This window comes from Oncorhynchus mykiss, chromosome 2 (genome assembly GCF_013265735.2).
Source record: "Oncorhynchus mykiss isolate Arlee chromosome 2, USDA_OmykA_1.1, whole genome shotgun sequence".
Taxonomy (NCBI): domain Eukaryota; kingdom Metazoa; phylum Chordata; class Actinopteri; order Salmoniformes; family Salmonidae; genus Oncorhynchus; species Oncorhynchus mykiss.
In genome coordinates this window covers 68,115,427-68,130,718 of record NC_048566.1, presented here as the reverse complement: position 1 = coordinate 68,130,718, position 15,292 = coordinate 68,115,427, and the positions used below count along the sequence as shown (strand labels likewise).

The 15,292-nt window shown below is 42.0% G+C and overlaps 1 protein-coding gene across 2 annotated transcripts in view; it reads left to right on the top strand.

Moving 5' to 3' along the window:
* cdh13 (cadherin 13, H-cadherin (heart)) overlaps positions 1-15,292 on the top strand; it is a 526,708-nt gene that overhangs the window by 62,175 nt on the left and 449,241 nt on the right. The window lies entirely within an intron of this gene.

Below are 15,292 nucleotides of genomic sequence, written 5' to 3'. Positions count from 1 at the left end.
AACCTTCATGGTCTTTGTGGATGAATCATTGTTTGAAATTCACTGCTCGACTGAGGGACCTTACAGATATTTGTATGTGTGGGGTACAGAGATGAGGTAGTCATTAAAAAAATCATGTGAAACTCTATTATTGCACACAGAGCGAGCAACTTATTATGTGACTTGTTAAGAACATTTTTACTCCTGAATTGATTTAGGTTTGCCATAACAAAGGGGTTGAACAGTGATTGACTCAAGACATTTCAGCTTTTAATTTTTGATTAATTTGTAAACAGTTCTTAAAACATAATTCCACTTTGACATTATAGGGTATTGTGTGTAGGCCAAGTGACACACATTCTCAATTTAATCCATTTTAAATTCAGGCTGTAACGCAACAAAATGTAGAATAAGTCAAGCGGTGTGAATACTTTCTGAAGGCCCTGTACAATGGCATCACAATGTGCGTTCAATCAATTTCAAACAAGGCTCTGATGCTAGATGCTGCATACTCATGGAGAATAATCTCATAGCAGTTTCCCTTCTAATACTCTGTGGTATGAATGTCTGAGCCACATAAACCACACTTCACATACTGTATGCATGACTCAATTCAACCAGTGATATGAAGGTGTCATGTGGCTGGTTGACTCCCAGTGGTTTAATCCTCAGTAAGCCTCTGGGCCCAGTTTTTCAAAAGTTATCTATTTGGATTTCGCCTATCGGATAGGATTAAATGCATAGAAATAGAATGAATAGAACGGGAGTCACCATACAAGTCAATGTTTTCCCCATTCTATTCATTGTATTTCTATGCATTTGATTTAATCCTATCCGATAAGCGAAATCCAGACAGAGAAGTGACTGGTTCAGAAAGAGACTGCTACGGTTTAGGAGTGAAGAAGCAGCTCCAAGCTAATATGACAACCTATCGGAATTAAACGTCTGCTGCTATTGAAATGTCACAGGAAATGATCAATGATTTCAATCAACTTTTTTATCCTTTTGGGTTCAGCTTCATCTCCAGGAAATCCATTTAACTTTGCATTGATCTCTCGGGCTGACAGTGTGTAAAGGATGGGCGTGATGATGCATTGAGTGTTGAACCAAACCTCTGCTGAGATGTGGCAGCTATGTGAGTGATGTGTACAGCACCTGAAGGGATTCCATAAGGAGGTGGTTTCCCCTTACACAAAGACTCGGATGACTCCGAATATTACTTCTATTCATCTTTGCAACCAGAACCAGATCCTGCACTACGTTTATGAAACAGTGTGTCTCAACTCAAGAGACTCTCTTCCTATTAGACATGATGAAGATAACCAGGAGGGGCGATGAGAGGAAGGGAGGGAGGGAGGGAGGGCAAGAGCAGGATTACGAGAGACAGAAATTTAAGCACCATCATCATCATCATTTATTGGATATTTCAAACTTTTTTAACAAATCAAAAACTGAAAAATTGGGCGTGCAAAATTATTCAGCCCCTTTACTTTCAGTGCAGCAAACTCTCTCCAGAAGTTCAGTGAGGATCTCTGAATGATCCAATGTTGACCTAAATGACTAATGATGATAAATACAATCCACCTGTGTGTAATCAAGTCTCCGTATAAATGCACCTGCACTGTGATAGTCTCAGAGGTCCGTTAAAAGCGCAGAGAGCATCAAGAAGAACAAGGAACACACCAGGCAGGTCCGAGATACTGTTCGGATTTGGATACAAAAAGATTTCCCAAGCTTTAAACATCCCAAGGAGCACTGTGCAAGCGATAATATTGAAATGGAAGGAGTATCAGACCACTGCAAATCTACCAAGACCTGGCCGTCCCTCTAAACCTTCAGCTCATACAAGGAGAAGACTGATCAGAGATGCAGCCAAGAGGCCCATGATCACTCTGGATGAACTGCAGAGATCTACAGCTGAGGTGGGAGACTCTGTCCATAGGACAACAATCAGTCGTATATTGCACAAATCTGGCCTTTATGGAAGAGTGGCAAGAAGAAAGCCATTTCTTAAAGATATCCATAAAAAGTGTCGTTTAAAGTTTGCCACAAGCCACCTGGGAGACACACCAAACATGTGGAAGAAGGTGCTCTGGTCAGATGAAACCAAAATTGAACTTTTTGGCAGCAATGCAAGACGTTATGTTTGGCGTAAAAGCAACACAGCTCATCACCTTGAACACACCATCCCCACTGTCAAACATGGTGGTGGCAGCATCATGGTTTGGGCCTGCTTTTCTTCAGCAGGGACAGGGAAGATGGTTAAAATTGATGGGAAGATGGATGGAGCCAAATACAGGACCATTCTGGAAGAAAACCTGATGGAGTCTGCAAAAGACCTGAGACTGGGACGGAGATTTGTCTTCCAACAAGACAATGATCCAAAACATAAAGCAAAATCTACAATGGAATGGTTCAAAAATAAACATATCCAGGTGTTAGAATGGCCAAGTCAAAGTCCAGACCTGAATCCAATCGAGAATCTGTGGAAAGAACTGAAAACTGCTGTTCACAAATGCTCTCCATCCAACCTCACTGAGCTCGAGCTGTTTTGCAAGGAGGAATGGGGAAAAAATTCAGTCTCTCGATGTGCAAAACTGATAGAGACATACCCCAAGCAACTTACAGCTGTAATCGCAGCAAAAGATGGCGCTACAAAGTATTAACTTAAGGGGGCTGAATAATTTTGCACGCCCAATTTTTCAGTTTTTGATTTGTTAAAAAAGTTCGAAATATCCAATAAATGTCGTTCCACTTCATGATTGTGTCCCAATTGTTGTTGATTCTTCACAAAAAAATACAGTTTTATATCTTTATGTTTGAAGCCTGAAATGTGGCAAAAGGTCGCAAAGTTCAAGGGGGCCGAATACTTTCGCAAGGCACTGTATCTTCAGCCTCTTCATCTTCATCATTGCCTTCATCATCTTTTTCATCATGTCCTTCATCATCATCATCTGTATCATCTTCATCATCATCTTCATAATCATCAGTGTCTTCATCAACATCATTATCCTCTTCATCCACCTCCTTCTCCTCCTTCTCCTCCTCCTCCTCCAGATCCTTCATGATGAGCAGCTCTATAGCAGTCTGATCCTCTTCATGTTGTATGTCTCTTTCCTGGGTACCCATAACTTTGACTGTCATTACCCATTCAGGAACATTGATGACTACGTGCCTCATGCCAGGGAACTTTCACATGCTGTTTTAGCTTCAAATCTCTGCACTCGCTTTAGGTTAGACACGGCGGTGTGTTCTTACCCTCTGCTTTGAAGCTGCTGCAGATGATGTTTTCCAATGCTCATTTCTGATGATGTGTCTAACCGACTACTTCATCACAAGACGTTATTGATGTGAAGTTTGCTCATCTGTGGAACACCATTAAATCTCCTTTTTTTTTGCGAGGCAATGTATTAAACGCTTAATGTTCCCTCATAAATTACCTGACAAAGACTGTGACACGAATATGCCAATCGGCATTCTGGGAAATGACATTTTCAAGTTGAGATGAATCTGTCAATGTTAATAGGGAAAAACTCATTAACATAGTATTAATTCCTTTATGAGGGATATTGGAAACAAATAGCTTCGTCTCTGGTTTTGACTCAGAGCCAATCCCCTGCTCTTCAAGGGATGGGAATCAGCTTACATTCTGGCAAAATACTGAGGAGAGGCTAATAATGAATTTAACATCTCACTGCATGCGTCTGTCTAGCTCCTTTCTCTCTCACTCTCTCTCTTTCCCTCTCACTCACTCCGTCTCCTTCTTTCCCTTTCTCTCTCTCTGTCTCTCTTCCACCCTCTTTCTCGCTCTCTCTCTATCTCAGATGTTGATTGGTGCCTGCTGTCTGTGCTGTGACTGCTGTGTGCTAGCTGTTCTCTGTAATTAGCCAGGAGAATGAAGGCTAGGTGAATGGGGTCATCAAACTTGGTGGAGTAGTTCTGCCTGTCACTACTTTTAAATTCCTTTGACAGCTAGCAGCAGTACAAACACGTGTTTGCTACTTTGAGTGTGTCTGTGTAGTTGTCATGTTTGCTACTTTGAGTGTGTCTGTGTAGTTGTCATGTTTGCCACTTTGTGTGTGTTAATAGCGTGTGCACATGTGTGCAAAGTATTTGAGAGTCATCGTAGTCTTGGTAAGAAATCTATCTAAATAGTTATTGCTTTAGCACCTTTTGAATTAAGGTCCATTCATAATTGATAATCCATTTATCCAAATCTAACAGCATATTTACACAGCTGGGTTTGCACTGAAGCAATCCAGGTGAGGGACCTTGAGCCAAGGGCACAGCAGACAGCAGGCCAGGGGAGGGGGCGGTGGGAGGGTAAAGTAGACAGCCAGTCCCAGCCCCCTGCTTTGCGTCTGCCCGGTCTGGGCCTCACAGTAATGATCTGGACCTGGCCCAGCTACTCAAACACTCTGTCTGATTCCTCTCTGAATCATGTTTACAATGTGCAGATACACCAGCTTGACTCACCAGCTTGAAAACTCCTACTGGGTTACAAGTCTCACTAAAACCATAAACCATGATTGATTGTTGTGGTGCTGGAGGGAGGTTTGAACTGGGTAGGTCAGCTACGGTATATGGTTCATAGCTCTCTGCCTTTGATATAGTGATCAAACTGACATTTTCTGTCAATAAAATGTCTCCCTGTGTATAAACAAAGCCGGCAATGAGAACTACAGACACTGAACTGATCTGTGATACCCTGCTGTTACAGCGATGTGTTCGGATTGATTGGATGTTGTTATTGAGTGATGTGACAGGCCTTTGCTCTGTCAGTGTCTCCCGTGGCTCCCTCTAGTTTGGTCTGGTCTGGTCAGTGTGTGTCCAACAGGGCCTGGCCAGGCTGGCTGAACGCTGTTGGGGAGATGAATGGACAGATTGGGTCCTGCTGCTCTGATGGACGGGTCAGCCCAGCCTGGTACCACAGGCGCTTGGCGCCGTGCCGTTGCCATGGTGAAATGCTTTGGGCAGATCTAGAGGCGAGCCGTGGTGTTGCTGCTAGCCATTCCACCCCATGCCACCCTCAGCTGTGGCTGTGAGGGTGTGCCCAGGCCATCTGTCTGACGTTCAGTCCTAAACCACCTCTACACACACTCTCTGTCACCAGCCCTGTCCCCACTAGTATGATGTTACACTCTGCTACACACCTCCGCTGCCTACTCTGTCATACCTGGCTGTCATCCATGCCATGAATATTCATAGGAAAATGACTATTATTTAATTAACACTGAGGCGACTTGTTTGAGGATAGTCTGACTTGTTTGAGGATAGTCTGACTTGTTTGAGGATAGTCTGACTTGTTTGAGGATAGTCTGACTTGTTTCTCTCCATTGTGTTAATGTCTCAGACAGCTTCTTGACCACAAAGTTCTGTCATTACATGTGTACTTACAGTGTAGCTGCATCTCTTTACACCAAGGAAACCACGGTAAGTGACGTGGCTTGCTCACTTGTAATTCATGATTTCATTACAGTACATCAGTCTGGCACCGAGACAAAAACAAACAAACAATGAGAATAAAGCAGCTTAGCCACACGTGAACGTCACTATTATCAGCTTTAAAACCCCATAGAGACACCTGAGATTGGACTGCTGCAGAGAGTTAGATAACACTTAAAACACTGGAAGACAAACTTTGGAATGGATTTGATGTGCAAATTGTGTATAGGCAGTAGTCACTTGGGCCTTGGGTATGTGTACGCAGATTAACACACTATAGCTGGGTTTGTGTCTGTTTCTATTTTGAAGTAGACTGAAGTTGAGTGATATCTGTCTCCTTCAGTCCTCCACACCTCCCTGTCTAAATGCTCAATGGTAGTTTTAATGAGTTCTCCCTTCCCGATTTCCCAGAGTGCCTCTCCATGCAGCAGGTGGGCTGTGGTGGCTGCCGCTCGGTAAACAAAGGATTCAGCGGTGGAGAGCGATTCAATGGTGAAGGTGCATAAAGATGGCGGTCCCCATTTACTTACCACAAACGCCTCATTTGCTTAAGTTCACTAAGTATTGTACATTGCTCTCTGTTACTTGTTTGTTTGTATTGGCATTAGCACAGTATACAGTACATGATCCCAATTATAGACGGTGGCGATTAGAAAAAACTGAAAAGTAGATTGTGCTGATTTATAGGCACATTGAACCATGTCGTGCCGTAGTCGAAAAAGTCTGTGGATAGTTCTCACAGTCTGTGGATCGTTCTCACAGTCTGTGGATCGTTCTCACAGTCTGTGGATCGTTCTCACAGTCTGTGGATCGTTCTCACAGTCTGTGGATTGTTCTCAAAGTCTGTGGATAGTTCTCACAGTCTATGGATCGCTCTCACAGTCTGTGGATCGTTTTCACAGTCTGTGGATAGTTCTCAAATGCTGACGTCATATCTGAATTCCTCCATCTTGATGCACCTTCGCCATTACTGTGAATTGAAAAGCTCAAACCGTCATCGCTCTCGCTCTCTATTCTTTTCTTTCTCTCTCACTTTCTCACTCTTTCACCCTCTCTCTGTCTCACTCTTTCTATTCTCCCTCCCTCCCTCCCTCCCTCCCTCCCTCCCTCCCTCCCTCCCTCTCTCACTTTTTCACTCTTTTACCCTCTCTCTCTGTCTCACTCTTTCTATTCTCTCTCTCTCTCTCTCTCTCTCTCACCCTCCCTCCCTCCCTCCCTCCCTCCCTCCCTCCCTCCCTCCCTCCCTCCCTCCCTCCCTCCCTCCCTCTCACTTTCTCACTCTTTTACCCTCTCTCTCTGTCTCACTCTTTCTATTCTCTCTCTCTCTCTCTCTCTCTCTCTCTCTCTCTCTCTCTCTCTCTCTCTCTCTCTCTCTCACTCACCCTCCCTCCCTCCCTCCCTCCCTCCCTCCCTCCCTCCCTCTCACTTTCTCACTCTTTTACCCTCTCTCTCTGTCTCACTCTTTCTATTCTCTCTCTCTCTCTCTCTCTCTCTCTCTCTCTCTCTCTCTCTCTCTCTCTCTCTCTCTCACTCACCCTCCCTCCCTCCCTCCCTCCCTCCCTCCCTCCCTCCCTCCCTCCCTCTGAAGGACGGCTGGGCTTAACCCATAGGTCGTCATTCTTCCATTCTCTCCTCTCCCCCTTTCTCTCCCTCCTTCAATCTTTGTTTACATCCCGTCCTCAGGATCTTGCCTCAGCAGCCATGCCTGTCTGTCTCCTGGGATGCCCAGGCATTACTGCCCTTTATTAGATAGATAACATGCACACTCCTTCTCTATTCCCTCCCTTCATATTCCCCTCTCCTGTTACACTCTCTACACCCTATGAATCAGCACTTGTCTCCTACAGCTCTGTGTTCTTGCATGCATGGTTTCAGAAAATAGTGATCGTAAGACAGTGTCATATTTTGAGAGACTTTGGAAAAATATTGTTATTTTGGCTAGCTGTAAGACATGAGAAAGTAAAATGTGTGGGGAAAATGTACAGAGCGACGAGAGTGATACGGGATGGGGCTCATGTGTCTACAGTGTACGTGTGATTGCGAAGGGCCCATTCCTGGAGTGGTTGTTAAAAATGTAGAGTGTGTGTTGCCAATATTGTACAGCAGCTGCGGCTGACAGTGAAGTGCAGAGTAGAGTGTAGTGATGTGCAGTTCGCGAACGATTCGTTATTTTTGAACTACTCTTTTTACTGACTCGAGAGTCATAATTTGTTTTTCTGAGTGACTCGTTCATTTTAGTCGTTCGTTTGACTTGCTGGCAGCAATGAATTTCTACAGCAGGATTAATACGCGCTCCACCCTTGACTCCGGAGACGTGCTCCTACCGAGAACTGTCTGTCATATACTGTATGCGTGCAGGCAAAATAGATCAAGCTGCAGGCAGCATAGAGAAGAAAAAGACATGTTAAAGAACTGATCATTGGTTGCTGATAATTGATTGGTGCAATCATTTATTAAATGAGTTGATTATTGAACATTATGATGGACACAGCTTTGTAGAACCAAAACATACACAGCCTCTGCTAAACAAACTCGAACTTGAGAACGAATCGTTTGGGGTTCTGCAGTTCGCGAACAATATTGTGCTCATCACCCTCACGGCAGTCAATCAATGCATTCCACCAAGAGTCGTTCACAATGTAATACGGATGTGGCCACAATAGCTCCAATAAGCCCCTCATGGTGAACGACATATCAAATCAAATTGTATTGGTGACATACACATGGTTAGCAGATGCTGTTGTTAGTGTAGCGAAATGCTTGTAGTTCTAGTTCCGACAGTTCAGCAATATCTATAAAGTAATATCTAACAATTCCACAACAAACTCCTAATACACACAAATCTAAGTAAGGAATGGAATAAGAACATGGATGAGCAATGTCAGAGCGGCAAAGGCTAAGTTTCAAAAGATAGTATAGAATACTATGAATTATATACATATGAGATGAGTAATGCGTGATATGTAAACATTATTGAAGTGCCATTATTAAACGAGAGGCTGGTAGAATCATGAGTATTTTCAGTTTATCGTTCGCCAGTATTTGTTATTTTAACTGAACAAGTCTAAAAGGTCTGAGTCCGTTAGAGATGAGTTTTTTAAAGGTACAGAGTGTGACTCTGAGCGTTTCGTCAGGCAGACCAATTCCCTTTTCCTCACTAATTGGTCTTTTGACCTTATCACATCTTTTCACAATTTATGTTTTTCAGAGCTGATCTGTTTGGTCAAAATATAAATTAGTGAAAGAAAGATCAGAATTGCGCTGCCTGTCTAACAGCAAACATAGATGAGCACTTATTGGGAACATAATGATCTCTTTTTGTTGTTTTGTTTGGAATAAGCTAGGGCTATAGCTGAATCAGATTTGCAACAGTATGGTATAAAGTATGGTCTACTTTGTCAGTCAGAATTTTGGACTGTATAACTGTGGCAAATCCAATGCAATTTAATGGAATCGAGGCAAACTATGAGTTTGGCATGGTACCTACCACCTGGTTAACTCTAACAAACAACAGATCTCCTCTCCCTTGGGAGGCATCAGAAAGCTGTAGCTAGCTAGCTGTGACTATAGCTGTGGTCTTTATTCCTGTGGTCTTTCATGTGTCTGTAACAGATGTATGGACCTGAGGATAGGCAGGCAGGCAGGCAGGCAGGCGAGGCATCAGTGGATTGAGTCAGAACCGCAGACTGTATCAAACAGGCAGCAAACAAAGAGCCCAAAGCAGTGCATATGGAGGAAGATTCACTTTGTCTTCCAACAGCTGTGACTCCATTAAGGCCTTGGCTGCTTGGTGCTGAGGCCCATCTGCTCTGGCTCTGTGGCTCATGGTGCTGCTGGAGCCTGAGCTTGGTCTAGAACGTTATGCTGTGGACGCAGCCTACCTTGATGATGCCTGGCTGGCACAGCTAATGCATAGCTAATGCACACAGGGGCGCGACACACATTAGATTCGCAGCTAGGCTCTGAGAAGGTGTTGGACATAGACTACTCATGGTGCGAATTACGGGGGAGCCAGGTGGGACTCAGCTCCCCTGAATGAGACGTTAGCTCCCCTAAATGCAACAAAAGTCCAACTTTGGGGGGTCTCTAAATAATGCTAATTTAACCAATCTCCGATTTATTTTGTAAATGCAATCTATCAATGGAACAAACACCCCCACCTCTCTGTCATGGTTTAAACCAGGGGCCTCCGACAGGTCGATCACAAGCTACCAGTAGCTAGCAGCACACCTATTAGTAGCTCGCCAAACAATTCTGAAAGTACATTTTCACTTTCTACCGTAAACCTTCAGGAACAAATCTCATAACTATCAGACACCGCAAGCGCCCAGCTACTATCCAATCAACGCAACATTGTCATCTCCCTCCTGGTTATCCACTATATGCTTAAAAAGCCAAACCTAAGACAACACGTGTCAATTAATTCCCAGCAATATTGCCCCTGTCTGTTGTGTGGTGCGCGCGTTTGTTGTCTTCTGATGTGATTTAAGCATTGACATGAACTCAGAACATCCAATTTAGTTGTTTCACTATGATTTAGTTTTATTTTAAGAGTAAAATAAATCATCTAAAACCAGGAACATTTTTAGCCGAGAACATTAATTTGGAAAATAATAACAGATTTTGTAGGGCCCCCCTTAGAGTTGTTTATGAACCATTACATTACCATATATACAGTTCCTTCAGAAAGTGTTCAGACCCCTTGACTTTTTCCACATTTTGTTATGTTACAGCCTTATTCTAAAATTGATTAAATTATAAATATTCCTCAGCAATATACATACAATACGCCATAATGACAAAATGAAAACAGTTTCTTTGAAATTTTAGCAAAACTATTACAATTTAAAACAGAAATACCTTATTTACATAAGTATTTAGACTCTTTGCTATGAGACTCAAAATTGAGCTCAGGCGCATCCTGTTTCCATTGATCATCATTGAGTTGTTTCTACAACTTGATTGGAGTTAACCTGTGGTAAATTCAATTGATTAGACATAATTTGGAAAAGCACACCTGTCTATATAAGGTCCCACAGTTGACAGTGCTCGTCAGAGCCAAAACCAAGCCATGAGATCGAAGGAATTGTCCGTAGAGCTTCAAGACAGGATTGTGTCGATGCACATTTCTGCTGCATTGAAGGTCCCCAAGAACACAGTGGCCTCCATCATTCTTAAATGGAAGAAGTTTGGAAGCACCAAGGCTCTTCCTAGAGCTGGCCCGCCTGGCCAAACTGAGCAACATGGGGAGAAGGGCCTTGGTCAGGGAGGTGACCAAGAACCTGATGGTCACTCTGACAGAGCTCTAGATTTCCTCTGTGGAGAAAGGAGAAACTACAGAGAGATCCTTGATGAAAACCTGCTCCAGAACCTTCAGGACCTCAGACTGGGGCAAAGGTTCACCTTCCAACAGGACAACGACCCTAAGCACACAGCCAAGACAAGGCAGGAGTGGCTTCGGGACAAGTCTCTGAATGTCCTTGAGTGGCCCAACCAGAGCCCGGACTTGAACCCAATCGAACATCTCTGGAGAGACCTGAAAATAGCTGTGCTGCCAAATTTCTCCATCCAACCAGATACAGCTTGAGAGGATCTGCAGAGAAGAATGGGAAAAACTACCCAAATACAAGTGTGCCAAGCTTGTAGTGTCATACCTAAGACTTGATGCTGTAATCGCTGCCAAAGGTGCTTCAACAAAGTACTGATTAATTAAAGGGTCTGAATACTTATGTAAGTTTGATATATTGTGTGTAGATTGATGAGGGAAAAAAACAATTTAATCATTTTTAGAAAATAATGAAAAGTAACAAAATGTAGAAAAAGGGAAGGGGTCTGAATACTTTCCAAAGGCACTGTATTAAACATAAATAGGCACATTCTTCTCTTCTCCTCTGCAATTAATGTAGGCCTAGTTAATGGCAATCGCTGAATGTCATTAGGAACATTTTTGGTGTTTTGTAACAGATGTCTTATTTCCATTCAAATAGCGCGAGTACACATGTAGTTTGGATGTTGGAATCATTATGAACATGCCTACTTTTTGAAGTGATTTGTTTGACAGTCAGATGAAAATATCATGACTGGTTGTGTTCATGCCACATTAAAGGGTAATTCATTTTTACTGTTTAAATGACTTCTTCTATTACTAGAACAAAAGAAAATGCAGAGACCCACCGAATGTCATGCTCTAATTCATACTCTGAGACTACTTCTCATTCCAGGTCTCATAGCCTAACTGACAATCATGACAGGATTTGTGGTAAACTAAAACTATTTTGCTCTTAGTTGGACGAAACAGGGCTTGATTGCCTGGTTGTGTAGTCATATGATGTGCTTTAGTAGATAACAGAGACAGGATCTCTGATCATTCAGTAGTTTAACCGCTTCGGCAGGAAAAATTGTAAAATTAAACATTCTCCCTGAGATTTCCCCTTGGACTTGAAGAAAATAAATGAAAGCACTTCCCCCAAGACAGCGTTTGGAAATAATCTGAAAAAAAAAATGTGCAGGTTGAACATCATCATGTATCTAGGCTGGACACCTACGTTAGAACCCCATACTGGAGGTGAGATGTCTTTATTTAATGCACCGAGTGCTACGCCAACTCCAGCTCTGTGAAAATGTATCTGTAAACTCTCTGTCTTGGGATCTATCTTGGGATCTACAGTATGCAGTTGGAGAAAGTGGAGAGAAGATGGACACAGCCTGTGTTGACTAGACTGTTGCTCTCTCTGCCCCTCTTGGACTATTGTGCAGCATGTTTGTCAACATCATTTTGCTGGTCAGCGAGGAGAGGGTGAAGCTGAGAATGCACCTTCCCTGGAGTAAGGCCACATGGTGAGAGTAATCAGCTACCAATTGATTTGAATACATACAACTGTCCTGTATCGGCTACCTGAACCTGCATGACATGCGCTGTCCTCACGCTCTCTCCCAGCTTGAATATAACGTTGCTGTGTGTAAAACCGGGTCTATTAATTCCAGATGATACAGTCAGTCCACCCTCAAAACACTAGCTTACTAGGGATAGTTTCATGATGCAGTGTACCATCGAGATACTGTATTTACTGTAGCTGCTATTTATGACAAGAACACATGAAATAGCCCAACAATGAGGAAAAAAGGAGTTGGCTTGCGGCTCAGCGGGTTTTGTCTGCATGTATGTGTATATATTGTATGTATATATTATAGGTACTTCATTTTATTAGTCATATTAGTAGTTGCAGCAGTGGTTTTAATTAGTTTTAGGCCTATTAGTAGTTGTACACAATGTTTTTATGCTGTTAATGCAAATTATTATTTGTATTATTTCATTGTTATTATTATTAAACATTAGTTGCCATATTATTATTGTTACTAAGTATAGTTACAATTAAAATAAACAATTTACACTTGAAAAAACAAGACTGTGCATCGCAAGAGATTTCATCCTACAAAATTTCAAATATATAAATATCAAATCAAACCAAATTTATTTGTCACATACACATGGTTAGCAGATGTTAATGCGAGTGTAGTGAAATGCTTGTGCTTCTAGTTCCAACAATGCAGTAATAACCAACGAGTAATCTAACTAACAATTCCAAAATTACTACCTTATACACACAAGTGTAAAGGGATAAAGAATATGTACATAAAGATATATGAATGAGTGATGGTACAGAGCGGCATAGGCAAGATGCAGTAGATGGTATCAAGTACAGTATATACATATGAGATGAGAATGTAAACAAAGTGGCATAGTTTAAAGTGGCTAGTGATACATGTATTACATAAAGATGCAGTAGATGATATAGAGTACAGTATATACGTGTACATATGAGATGAATAATGTAGGGTATGTAAACATTATATTAAGTAGCATTGTTTAAAGTGGCTAGTGATATATTTTACATCAATTCCCATCAATTCCCATTATTAAAGTGGCTGGAGTTGAGTCAGTGTCAGTGTCAGTGTGTTGGCAGCAGCCACTCAATGTTAGTGGTGGCTGTTTAACAGTCTGATGGCCTTGCGATGGAATACATTTGTTCACCGATATCCCCTTTCAACCATTTGAATTATTTCCTTTTTCAAGGCCTGAGGCACTTTTTCAGTCACATTCCTGAAGCCCAAGAAGCAAACACTTATCTTCCTGGTAGATATGGAAATTAAAAGGGTTTATGAGTTACTTTTTGGAGCTCGTGGGCCCCACCGCCGAGCTGGGGCTGCGGGAGTGTCCACTACACTCTGCACTTTTCACTCTTTCACTTCTCCGTTCAACTCTATATTTGAAAGTCAGAATTATATAATGGATCCTGCCGTGTAATTGGAATGGTTTTCATAATTTCAAGACGGGGTGAAAGCAGCTCAAGGGTTATTGAAAATAAATACATGCAACTTCATGTTCATCATCTCCAGCATCACCCCAAAATCAACATATGTGAAAATGGTGCATTTCTATGTTTTGTAGTAAAAAAAATAGAGGAAGATACGTGTTTCCAATGATAGCATCGGTGTGCATCATGTGATTTTAACCAATTATGAGTAGGCATGGCCTTCTAATTGCCTACTGCTTGTCTACTAACTGGTTGATGATGTAATTGGAAACACGTATCTTCCTCTATTTTCTTTACTACAAAACATAGAAACACACCATTTTCACGTGTTGATTTTGGGGTGGTGCTGGAGATGATGAATATGAAGTTTAATTTGTATTTATTTTTTCCCCCTGAGTCTGTCTCGCTCAATATTTTTTCCTCCAATGCGCACACAGACACACATACGCACACGCACACACACATGCATACACACAGTCATAGCATAGTGAACATTCAAGCACTGTTTTTCCCATTCAAAGACTGCATTTAATGAGTACATTGTGTACAGACATACTATACCATAACATAACATACCATAACAGGTGTGCCTTGTTAAAAGTTAATTTGTGGAATCTTCTTAATGCGTTTGAGCCAATCAGTTGTGTTGTGACATGGTAGGGGTGGTATACAGAAGATAGCCTTATTTGGTAAAATACCAAGTCCATATTATGGCAAGAACAGCTCAAATAAGCAAAGAGAAATGACAGTCCATCATTACTTTAAGACATGAAGGTCAGTCAATACGGAAAATTTCAAGTGCAGTCGCAAAAACCATTGAGCGCTATGATAAAACTGGCCCTCATGAGTAAGGGCTATTTGACCAAGATGGAGAGTGATGGAGTGCTACATCAGATGACCTGGCCTCCACAATCACCCAACCTCAACCCAATTGAGATGGTTTGGGATGAGGTGGACCGCAGAGTGAAGGAAAAGCAGCCAACAAGTGCTCAGCATACGTGGGAACTCCTTCAACACTGTTGGAAAAGCGTTCCAGGTGAAGCTGGTTGAGAGAATGCCAAGCGTGTCCAAAGCTGTCATCAAGGCAAATGGTGGCTACTTTGAAGAATCTAAAATCTAAAATATATTTTGATTTGTTTAGCACTTAAAAAATGTTTTTTGCTGTCCTTGCCATAATATGGACTTGGTCTTTTACCAAATAGGGCTATCTTCTGGATACCACCCCTACCTTGTCACATCACAACTGATGGGCTCAAACGCATTAAGAAGGAAATAAATTCCACTTTTAACAAGGCACACCTGTTAATTGAAATGCATTCCAGGTGACTACCTCATGAAGCAGGTTGAGAGAATGCCAAGAGTGCGCAAAGCTGTCATCAAGGCAATGGGTGGCTACTTTGAAGAATCTCAAATATAAAATATATTTTGATTTGTTTAACACTTTTTTGGTTTTGATGTCTTCGCTATTATTCTTCAATGTAGAAAATTGTAAAAAAAATAAAGAAAAACCCTGGAATGAGTAGGTGTTTCCAAACCTTTGGCTGGTACTGTAT